The sequence below is a fragment of the Halichondria panicea genome, chromosome 9 (genome assembly GCF_963675165.1).
Source record: "Halichondria panicea chromosome 9, odHalPani1.1, whole genome shotgun sequence".
NCBI lineage: Eukaryota > Metazoa > Porifera > Demospongiae > Suberitida > Halichondriidae > Halichondria > Halichondria panicea.
Window position 1 is genome coordinate 3,114,675 of NC_087385.1, and position 11,520 is coordinate 3,126,194.

Genomic DNA, 11,520 nt, shown 5'->3' on the forward strand with positions numbered 1-11,520 from the left:
ACTCGCCAAGCACTGTGGTTCAGCGGTTGAAAGTATACTATATATTCTCGATGTGTTCAGCAGTAATGATGTGGACACAACTCGTCCTACTGCAATAATATTATGTAGCTATGGATGGGATACCTCGTGGTCGTGGTCTGCTGCCTAGTTTGTTCTAGCTCACAGTGTTGGTGGCAGGCCAAGAAAACAAGCCCTTTCGGTCATGCATTCAGTATGTCCACACCCTCCCGGTAATAGCCCCAAACGCTATTTTCGAATGCTCATGGACAAACCGATCGAGCTGGCTTGTGGTAGTCTGGCTTGGTCGCGAGTAGAGTCTCAAAGTCCCTGCTGCCACTCAGAACCTGCTGCCACTCAGAACACCTCGATGACCTGAACACCTCCGTCTGCCGTCTGAGAACCGTTAGGAAGTGTGTGTGCAAAACGTGGTCACCACCTTAGAATTCATAAGGACAGCATGTGTGGGACTACACCTACTGAGCATACCAGAAGACGCAACTAACTCAAATCTAAACTGATTATGCACAACTCTAGCAGGAGGACAGGTGAGAACAATTATTATTGTTAATACGCCTCTAACCTTGGGTGCAAGTGAGCTCACGTAGAGTGGCCAGTGGGAGTGTGGCCGGTGGGAGTGCTATCCTGAGACGCCGCATGTACGAAAGAGGGTGAGCGGTGGTGATGAGGCCATACAAATGAGCAACGAGATCAGGACGACTGGGCACGAAGAGCGGGAGAAGCAGCTAAAGGGTGATTTCGTCTTCAATACCAAGTTATGACTTATGAAACGGTAAATAAATCCAGGACTTTTTTAACCAAACAATTCCATCTTAGCATCCGAATGTGAAGATTGCTTCCGAGAAGAACTCAAGAGTCAGGATGGCTGGGAGAAGATTGAAAACATGTGAGGGTACATTAACCAATAATACATGCACACAAACAACTGTGTACAATGCACTTACGATGTATTTAATTTAATTTAGAGAGCTTGGTGGGGATAAGTGACCTTCCAAATTTGTAACATTGATCACCCCAATTAACAGTTCAATGTATTGCAATTCTTATATTTCAAGGTTGAACTATATAGCAGGTTGAGCCTTATTAGTTATTGCAGTCTATAATTAGTAACTATTCTAGAACATTCTGACAGGTTAACTATGTGTATAATTGTTTTTGTGTCAGTCTTCCATTAAACATAAACTTTGAACAGGTTATGGACAGGTTATGGGCCCAGTCAACGCGAGGACTGTAGGAGACAAGACTCAGAAGTAAAAAAAGAACTAAGTCTTCAGGCAATTGCAGAACTAGATCTAGCTACACGTTTGAGTAGCTACACGTTTGAGGGTAGCTACACGTTTGAGAAAGTCTAGTATGGAAAAATTGGATAACTTGGAAGTTTCAGATGAACTATGGAGAAATGCTGCAGCGGTACGGACTAATTTTCAGCAAAAGACGCTTTTTCTTTTTCGTCATGGCAGTCCAAGGACAGCACTCAATTTAGGAATAGCAGTACTTCAGAATGGAAATGAGGAAATGACTACACACCTTGAAAGAACTTACCGACAGATTGATGCGCCAGGTGGTTACGCTCTTAGACCCAAACCATATGCTACCGTTGTCACAGCTCACAGTTGGAGAGACTAACTCCTAACTCTACAACAGTTGATACTTCATGAGGAGAGAGACACAAAACGAAGCGACAAATACCAGCAGAGGAGACTTGGAGCTGCAACCACGCCTGACAAGAGCTCAGGACTGTCCAAATTAAAATGACGTGGAATTTTGTTATAATGATATTCATGCGTGCGACGTCATCGCTTTGGAATGTTTATCACGTGCGTGGGTGGCAAATGTCTGTAATTACTAGGAGGGCGGAGCTTGGGTCACATGACACTGTATTAAAGTTGACCGTAGCCTGAAAGCATTTGTTGTAGGCTACCTGCCTTAACCCTTTCCCGGCTTTAGCCGTCATATGACGCGAGCTATGCGCAGTACCAGCACATGCGCATTGGGCTGCTCTTTCACGTGGTATCTACGCTTCATGCAGTACTGTCGAAAGAAAAGTGACCGTTTGCTACAAGATCTTCGTAGTACAACCTTAGCGAGGTTCTAGGGCAGCTAGACAGTGCCTTGTTGAGTAAGAGGACAGTGACTGGGATCATACCAAGAGAGGAAACTACTTTTCAGAGGTCAAGCTATAAATATAGAGCCTGAAGAACCGGAGGAAGAAGCATGAACCAAAGTCCTGGAGCTTGTAAGTAACTATGGAGTATCATAATGTAGTCTTCAGTATGGTATGCTTAGTCTAGTTAGTACACAAGTGGACATCATGAGCCACCATTGAACTTGTAAACCTGTGTGTAGGTGAAGAAAACGTTTCCCGATATGACCTCGCAGACTGCTGATTGAACCATGTCACCGTGAGAACATTGAGAACACTTCAATATTCATAATTGTGAAATGTGTAAAAAAAATTGTTAATTATTGGGGGTGGTCAGTTGCTAGGTAACGATGATGATGTCATGGTACCCCCAGGATATGGGGTACCTGTAGGAAATAGTTGCAAGTGATTACAATGCATGGTTCATGAGATATGTATTTTTAAAGAATTTATTCTGTATTTTGTTTTTTTAATTAAAGCCGGGAAGGGTTAAACTAAGACTTGCCTTAACCGTCACGGGCCACAATCGGGCCACAATCGTGGCCCGCAATAGTGAATTTTTTTGCGAAATTCTAATTCTGCGATACTTAGGAAGAAGTAGCTCGAACTATGCACATCCCTGTATAGAGGAAGAGCTGTAGAATCACGTGCAATTTAGTCTAGAATTTTCCAAGCCACGTTGCTATGTTAAAATTTCATTAGCATCTTAGATGTGCCGATATGCTTGAACAGCTTGAGGACAGCAATGGCGATGTCTCCTCTGGTGATGACAGTGCTTATGAAGGAGAGGGGATAGTAGGATACCTCCCAAAGGCTACCAGCTTTATGCACGCTGATGAACTGTCTGGGACTGAGGACATGCATGACATGGACCTAGACGCTAGAGCTATGGACCAGGACGGTGAAAGACCAGGAGAGGGCTCACTGTGTGTCTCTGGCAAGTAGTAGCTAGAATATCAGTAGTAAGTATAGTATAGCTAAAATAGAATTAGCAGTAATATAGAATTAGCAGTAATGAACAGTCTTTATGTGAGCTTGTAAATTTCATAGATCGTTCACCGATATAGTAGATATAGTAATACATGTACGTAACATGTACTTCAAATTGATATATCTTAGCACTGTTACATTCATATGATGTGAAAATTCATATGATGTGAAAATCAAGCTTAGTCAAGCTTGGGATTTTATCTCACCGCTGGCCGAGCATAATAACCGTGGTGGTTGTTATGGCAACACATGTTGCACCATTTTATTCCTTGTTGTATGGGCATTCTAATGGTATATGGTTCTAGGCATTTTATTGCTCTGGAAACCCGATAGAGAATTTACAGACCTCATTGTTAATTAAGAATCCGACGGTTAAAGGAAGACTATTAGATAGTCTCTGGGTAGCCATCCAAAATGAAGCTCAATTTCCAAAAAACTAATTAGCTTAATTCAATTATGCTAATTAGTCCCATAAAATGGTGATGACGTCATGGCAGTTTTGTAAGAAGAACTACAAATGCGGACATGAAGAAGCTAAGATCAAGCTTCAAGCTGCTTCAAAAACAAGGCTAGATGAACATCTCATAGCTAATCAAGCTGGGGAAGAGTAAGAGTTACTGCATTCTTGAGATACACCAGAGCTAAAGAAGCCAGCATAGCTAAGGCAGTTTTGCACATATCCAGCTAGAAACATACTCCTAACCAAGTACCACCGCATTTGTTGCTAAAGATATTGGAGAATAGTTCCAGCAGCTAGCTAAGCAAGTACCTAGGACACATGACTTCACTTGCAATGAAAAACATTATGAATCTCATTAACACATTAACACATTAACACTACATCATCTACATTAAATGTTGGCAATGAATAAAATTAATGTTATCAGTGCCTGACCCAGGCCTTAAGTACCCAGACCTGCTGCGCAACTTGCAACTCAAGAAGCTACATCTGTGAATCTGGAGAAGTAATCTGTTTGAAGACAACCAAGGAACAATTGCTATGGTAAAGATCGCACCAAACATATTGATATCAAGTACCACTATGTGCGAGAAATCCAAGTGACTTATTGCCCAACTGTTAACCAAGTCATTCGTCTTTGGGAATTTTGGAACCTTTCATTAATGGGAGTGTTGTTAATGGGAGTGTTGAGGAGTGTTGAACATATAATTTTGATTATGACTTATTTATATTTAGTATAACTATTCTAAAACATTCTGACAGGTTCTTATTTAACCATGTGTAGTGTATAATTGTTTTTGTCCATTAAACATAAACTTTGAACAATTCTGACACCTTGCATTCCGCAAGTATTGATTGCGATTGATTGCGAGCCAGATGCAAAGACAAAAGAGAAGAAAGTGAAGCAGTAAGCACTGTATGTAGTCTGTATGTACATTATCCATAGTAAATGTATGGTTTACATTGATCATCAGAGCTCCATGTACTAACTGGATATCTTGAGCTAGGAAGTAGTCATGGTTGCTTGAGAGTGAGAGTGATCAGAGTGTAGGGGGAGTCAGAGTGTAGAGGGAGCATTGAAATATGCAGTAGCTGTTTAATGTAGTGTGAAAACAAGGATTCAAAAGTAACTTGTTTTGCGGGGGAGCTACTGGTTAACAATAAATTGTACATCATGTTTAGTTCTACATGTTGCTTAATGATCGTTTATCGTTTTGGAATTATCGTTTTTATCATTTTTTTCCCAGGGGTACTCAGAAAATCAGAAAATCTGCCAAGACCCTTTTGTATCCTTTTGTATGCCAACAGCAGAGGGGATACACCATTGCCCGCGAATTGTGTGTGTTATGAGGCAGTCTAACTGGCAGTCTGCCCCGTTTACATGACGATTCAATCCGGATGAATTGTGTGTGTTATGAGGCAGTCTAACACTAGAGCCCCGTTTACACGACGGACACGACGATTCAATCCGGATCAAATCCGGATTGAATCCGGGTCAGTTCTTGTCCAAACGAGCAAATTGTATCCGGGTTAGTGCGCATGTGTGTAAACGATAGGCGTGCCAGTAAAGCGAGTTGAAACGCCCCTAGTGCTAAAAAGAACAAGACTTGCACAAGATAAAGAACCTGAGACGGCTTGATCGTCGTTTGCGATGACTTTGGCGGTGCCCTGGATGCTTTTCGAAGGTAGTATGTAAGTAATATAAAAGATGCCTTAGGCCATAGGATACAAGTATTGCCTAGGAAGTATGGCGAGGATGATGGAGTTTGTTGCAATTGTCGGCTTTTTAAGAGTTTGTAGAAGGAGTGCTGAAAGGAGAGAGAAGCTTAGGAGAATGGAAAGGAAGCAACAGTTGTTGGATTTCAGGAGGAGGAAAGAAAATCTGAACGTACTGTTTTTGCTGTTTTTGTGCAGTGTAAATCTTGGTGCTACAGCAAGACTGATATGGGAGAAACCTCGAAGCTGTGACTGGTGGGATAGGGTAGTTCTCTCTGCATTTACTGCATAAGATTGGATAACAAACTTTCGAATGTCAAAGGTCACATTTGACTACCTGTGTGACAAGTTGTCGTCAAGTATCGCCAGGATAGACACTGTCATGAGAAGGCAATGACACTTTGGTTTCTGGCGACTGGTGCTGACTATCGGACTGTTGGGCATTTGTTTGGGGTCGTCTGTATGTCTGATCAGTAAGGAGGTTTGTGCTAAGATAGTTTCTGTTTTGTTGCCCCAATATGTAAAGTTTCACACTGGCTCAGCTCTCTCTGTTGTTGTCGGAACCAACTCGGGTTTCCACAATGCGTCGGAGCAGTGGATGGTAGTCACATACCGATTGTGTCCCATGTTTGCCCTGCCGATTATTATAACCGAAAGGGTTGGCATTCTATTGTTTTACAGGGAACGGTGGATTTTCGAGTGTTTATCGATTTGTATGTTGGTTGGCCTGGTCGTGTACACGACGCCCGAGTCTTTTCAAACTCAAGTTTGTGCAGTAAGGGACAAAGTAAGACCAACAAACCAGTAACGCTCGGTGGTACTGATGTTCCACTTGTGAGACTTATTGACAATGGTCGCCTGACTTCCCAGCAGAGGAAATTTAACTATAGGCTGAGCAAGGCACGTGTGATGGTCGAGCACGCATATGGGAGGCTGAAAGGCTGAAAGGTCGATGGAGATGCTTATGGAGATGCTTAATGAAAAGATTAGATGAATGTGGATGATGCGTCAGAGTTGATTGTGTTGCATAACATATGTGAAGTGAAGGGAGAGTTTTTTTAATGACAATTGGACTGATGGTGTCGAAGAGGTTGATAGTACAAACAGCTCATCTTCTAATACATTACAGCCGTCTAATGACTCTATTTCTATTCGAAACGCCTTCATGCAACATTTTAGATTTTAGTCAACAGTGATGTAGTTGTATAACAGTAAGTGGTTGTAAGATACATAATAACACACTCAGGCTGGTTAAGGCCGTTTCACAAATACAGGCCATAAATGAGGGTGCATTGCAGTCTATTGTGTAATGGTTTCATTGTGTACCTTTTTATTCGGGATTCATATTAGATACGTAAAATGGATCAGGATGATAACACCGTTGCCATGGTTACGGCCTTGTTGTGTACATTAACTTGCTATTTACTTGGCGCTGTCTCCAATAATCAATTTCATGGTTCAATCTCTTAGTATCAAAACAAAGCTCTTACTACAGTACAATAGAAACCAAATGGATATTTAGGGCTGCTATCACATTTTTTGTACAATAAGCATACAAAAGCATTTTTTTAAAGCTATAATCAGAGCTAAAATGAGCTCACACCAAATATCCACTTTGTTTCTCACTAAAAGCTTTCTTTTGATACCAATATTGCTTTCTACAACTTGGTATTGGAGGCAGCATTTTCAAAACAATTGTTAAGGCAAGTCATACTTGGTCACAGTTAACGCACATACCAAGATAGTAACCATGGTAGTAATGTTATCAGATAAAAGGTATTCCTGTTCACAATACATTTTGTGAAAAATAATGTGTAATTGACAAAATTTTTTACAAAAAATGGTAGTTCTTTATAGTGCACTTTTTCTTCAATTTCAAGAAAAAACGGCCTTAACCTACCTGAGCAGGAAGTAAATACCACAGCTAATAAGGATACAGGATAATAGTCATTATAGTCCTTGGCCCTGAGTATGGTGGTGGTGGTCTAAGATGGTGGTGGTCTAAGATACATAATAACACAATAACACAGTAAGTAAATACCACAGCTAATATCGATACAGCTAATCAGGATAATAGTCATTAATAGTCCTGCCTTGGCCGGTGGCGATGGTGGTGGTGGTGGTCTAAACATGTTTGCCACCATCCTCATATCATATTCCCTCTCCTCCATTTCTTGTTCTTTTTCCCACCTTTCGTCTCCGTGTTTCGCAAATCTTGCCTCCTGGTACTTTAAAAACTTGTCCATGGTTCGCTTTTGAAGCCTTCTCCGTCTTCGTCTTCCTCTGTAGTTGTGGCATTAATTTTAAGTTTTTATCAGTGTTTAATTATTTTACCTGTTTCATCTGCAGGGGGTCTGATTCTGAAGTCACCTGCAGAGAGGGGGCTCCATCAACGGCATTGTGAGCCTCAAGTTCATCTGCATCTGGGAAACAAACGAGTTTACCACTTGTCAGAATTATTGCATCCTGGCTGCCTAGCAGCGAGGGTGGAACTGTTGCTGGCCGATGACCCAGGATGGCATCGAGTTGGTGGTAGAATTTGCAACTCTTTCTACCCTTCCTGTTTCTTTGTTATTGTCTTTAATTTCTCTATATATCCTTTTCAAACATATATCCTTTTCAAACTTTTAATCTTATTTCTACATTCTCGTGTGTGTCCTTCTTTTAATTTTTGTGATATTTCAGTGAAAACAACCTTGGCCCCATCCAATTCCTCTTGAATATCACTCTCTCCCCAGACAGCAATGAGAGCTCTCACCTCTACATCACTCCATGCAGTGCCACGGGACTTTTGTATCATAACAGAAGCCATTGACATACTATCACTTGAACCACAAAAATTCTAACTAGCTTTTGATCCAGTGCAGCTGTTTACACGGCGCCTAACCCGGATTGTATCCGGGTCGAAACCACATCCTGATGTGGTTTCGCTAATCCAGATTAGAACCCGGATTAGGCCGTTTACACGAACACGGATTACTTTTATGAACCCGGAATAAAGGCAAACGGGGCTTTAGACTGTGCTGAGTTCCTAGATTTAATTTTATTGTAAATGCATGCCTGTTGAGAATTATTTGCAAAGAGAAAGTCATTCGGAGCAACTACAGTAGCTAAGTAGTTGATCAGCATCTGCAGCTTTTCCCCCAATCTCCTCCCATTAAATTAACTTCCTGTGAATTTCCGGTGCGACATGCATGGGACGCGTGAAATCCCTGTGTTTCCAATCCCTCTCCTCTACTTGTGCCTTCTGTGTGTTTGAAGCTCCAGACAATGTCACGAACCTCAAGATTGCTCTGCAGATGGGACAGTCTTCACAACAAGTACTTATGAGTAAAAGCATAAAATAATAAAATAATAAATTACTAAGGGTGTTCTTTAGTGGCGCTGCAAACATATAGCAATGTTATAGCAATGTAAAAATAATTGAATAGGTCGCTTATGGTGTGTCTTATGGTGTGCTTTAATTAAAACAAAATAAATACATATTTTTCTTTAAAAATCAGAACCATATCTTAAGAACCATATCTTAAGAACCATACTATTTCCTACAGGTACAAGGCCATAAGCATCGATATTCTCACTGTCTAGCAGGTTATACACTACGAAGTCATAATCAAACAGTCATTCGACGGTACTGCACAAAGTGTACCTCGAAGCAAAATGTTGAAAATACCACGTGAAAGAGCAGCTCAATGCGCATGTGCTGGTACCTACAGCGTGCTCCAACACAGTGTGCACAGTTGAAAAATCTCGGTCCGCTGGACGACATATGTCCGAGAAAAGGTTAATCGCAGCTGCGTGCCAAAGTTCAAACAGGTCAATGTTCATCGATATAACTGTTTGTGATGATTACATAACATAATATTCAAATACTAAATATAGAACATTGCATTTCCCTTGTACTTCGGATGATAAATAAAATAAGAAATCATACGATGCTTAAGAATAACAAAAGATGATAATTATAACAACAAAATTATAACAACAAAATAATTGACATAACAATAGAATATAAAATCAAAGAAAACTCACAAAACCAAGTCTAATGATTAACAGCTTTTAAGTTCCAAGGTATACAAATTGTCTATACAAATTGTCCATATCTTTGTGGTACACTCACCGTTCGTGACGATAGTCTCAATGTAACTGGAACTTCATCTTCACCTTCAGCAGACGGAGGTGTTGTGTCTGGCTCCTTGCTAGCACGAACCATTTTTCCCTCTGAATCAAGTAAAGTTTACACCCACCCAATAATTGGCAATGCAGCTTAGGGATTTTCTACCGCCCTTTCTTATTGATGGAAGATGAGTGCCACCAGCTGGACACGCACACGCACACGCACACGCACACACACACACAAACCTAAAGACGTCTTGACAGGTTGTTGCCTAAAGACGACACATCTTGACAACCAAGGCTCGCACAAGTACACACGCACACACACACGCACACCCACACCCACACCCCCACACCCACACAAACGTACATATACAAGCCCCCCTGCCTAAAGACGAAACATCTTGACAGGTTGTTGCCTAAAACAGAGGAGTAGGAAGATGTTTTTGTAAGGGGGTGCTTTGCAAATCTGGGGGTCCGGGGGCTTGCCCCAGGAAAATTTTGGCACTCTACATTCCCAGAGATTAATTCTGAGCAAATTTGGTATAAAATTATCAGTATCAAAATTTAAATTAATTCTAGATCTATACGTGCATGAGTTTACCTGGATTAATTGTTCTGCTATATACTTTAAATGTATATAGAATCTGTTAAGTGGGTATGAATATACAATAAAAAACTGATTGCATTGTGTCATTGTACTTCGGAGGAATGTTTCAATCTTCGCAGTGAAAAAACGAACGTTCTAACTACAGCATGTCTATTTTAGGATCCAATTACACTTGATCTATAGTCTAGCTACCCTCTTTAGTAGCTGTTCATGGAAACTTACTACCATTGATGTCAAAAATGAGAGGAGACTACGTACTTGCTTGTTGGTACTTGCTTGTTGCAGGTGCTTGCTCTTTATAAGAGATATCTACGATTAGTCTCATGGATCAGCCCCTCCTTCTCAGGAGGGGCTGATACGATGTGGTTCATCTAGCTGACCTTTCTACTGTGTACGTAACTATGCTAGTATAGCTTAGCTACTAGCTTGACTTCTAGCTGTTCTGAACTTCATGGAGCAAATAGGTAAGGTAGCTTGAGATAAGGGGGTGCTCCAGCACCCTGAGCACCCGTGCTTCCTACGCCACTGTAAAAGACGACACATCTTGACTCGCACAAGAGCACACACACACACACACACACACACCCACACCCCACACACCCACCCACACACACACACCCACACACACAAACGTACACATACAAGCCCCCCTTCCTAAAGACGAAACATCTTAACACCTAAAGATGACACATCTTGACAACCAAGGCTCGCACAAGAGCACACACACACACACACAAGCCCACCACCTGTTTACTATGTTACAGGTTTTTGCAGGCGAAACGTACACATAAAACCAAAGCTCACATATAAATAGGTCCACCACTGTAAGTATAGCAAAGTGTAGCATTGTAAGCTTACCTAGATGTATCACAGTGAATCCCATTAGGCGTGTTGCTACACGTACATATCTGCAGGACGGTGCAGCAGCTCAGCAGGTGGTGGCATCAATGGTGGGTCCGCAGCTAGATCATTACAAATGCGCCATACAAAACATATGTAAATAGCATTTGGGACAAGAGCTATACCTATAGGGTTAGAGCTAGATCTATAGTTCAGTTGCTCCTGTTGCTAGCACCTGTATGAGTGCCCCGTTGAGGAGTTGTGTCAAGAGCATCGATGCGTCTCAACAACACTCCAGAAGGGTGCTTCCTTCGGTTGAAGTTTTGTTGATGGGATTGATAGCATTCGCTTCTTCTTTGCATACCTTCCAGGTTCACCAGTACCATGCTTTCTAATTAAGCTGTTGAGCTCGGCACAAATGCAACACCAGTGTGAGGAAAATATTGAGCTAACCTTGAGACCGCCATTGTAGTTTGTGCTCGTGCTCTCATCATCGTGCTCTATCTTTAACATCTTCGCTCTTTGTGAATAGAGCTATTTCACATGCACAAGAAATTATTAACACAATTAAGCTACAATTTTGTGCCTTACTCTTTTCTGGAATCCGCTTATTGAGCACCACAGACT

General features: G+C 41.4%; 1 long non-coding RNA gene across 1 annotated transcript; it reads right to left on the reverse strand.

Moving 5' to 3' along the window:
* Positions 1-7,113: 7,113 nt before the first annotated feature.
* On the reverse strand, positions 7,114-11,468 carry LOC135341849 (uncharacterized). Its single transcript, XR_010396673.1, has 3 exons — positions 10,912-11,468; positions 7,662-8,620; positions 7,114-7,610 (listed from the first exon to the last, which is right to left on the reverse strand). It is a non-coding gene; the product is annotated as an uncharacterized LOC135341849 (long non-coding RNA).
* Positions 11,469-11,520: the final 52 nt, after the last annotated feature.